The sequence below is a fragment of the Alligator sinensis genome, unplaced genomic scaffold (genome assembly GCF_000455745.1).
Source record: "Alligator sinensis unplaced genomic scaffold, ASM45574v1 scaffold505_1, whole genome shotgun sequence".
NCBI classification, from domain to species: Eukaryota; Metazoa; Chordata; order Crocodylia; family Alligatoridae; genus Alligator; species Alligator sinensis.
Window position 1 is genome coordinate 1,150,632 of NW_005841940.1, and position 1,019 is coordinate 1,151,650.

The following is a 1,019-nucleotide window of genomic DNA, read 5'->3' on the forward strand; positions in this document are numbered from 1 at the left end:
CAAGTCCAGTCCGAGCTGGCTCTTCTGAGAGCTGAGACTCGCCAGAGCCCGCCTGCTTCTTGCCCCGCACCCGCAGCCGGCCCCAGCACTGAGCACTGCCCTGAAGAAATAAGGGCCTTGTCTTGCAGGGTCTGGCAGGGTGCACAGTGATGGGCACCACACAGGTGCTCATGGCACTAACATGCTGCCCAGGGATGCAATGTGGCCAGCTGGACAGTGCCAGCACCTGGGACACCCCAGGTGGAGGAGAGAGGCATGAGCGGTCCAGATCTGTGCCTGCCAGAATGCTCCCTGCCCGGGAACAAGAGACCAGGTCCTTCCCAGGACAGACCCAGATTTGGAGCTCAGCTCTTTCCCCACTGCTCAGCAGCCGGATTGCTGACCAGGGGGAGCCTGTGGCCTCCCGCTCCGAGTTCTTGCTTGGTCTTTATAACACCAAGCAGACCAGGCTGTTGTTCTAGGCAGGTACGGGGCAGAAATCACAAGCCCTGAACTGAAGAGGCGATGTTCAAATTGACCAGCAGGGCATTCCCAGGTCACGGGGCCCAAGAGCAGCTGTGTTGCCTCCTCTGTAGGTGACTTTTGCACCCCTTGGATGCGTCCCACCTTCAGGCATAAACCGGACAATGGAGCTGTGACCTCAGGGGAAATGAACTAGTCTATTCTCAGATGGTTCAAATTACATTCCAACTCTTGATGGGGGATCTGCAGCGGTGGTAGCCGGAAGTTGGTTGGACCAACTCGGTTGGTCTAATAAAGGATATCACATTTACTCAAAGAACCTTGCTTGCCTATGTCTTTAGACTAAGACGGTTACAACCAAAAACCCAGCAACATGGGCAAATGTAGGATTTTGAAAAGGGGGTGCGGATGGTGGGGTGCATTATCCCAGGGGTGACACATAGGGGGTGCATGCCCTGGGTGTGGTGGGGCACCCCCTACAAAGAAGTGCAGGCAGGCACCACTCGCCACCCCACCGCCGACAATGTCTGGGGGGGGTCCCCAAGCCCCACTGGCCG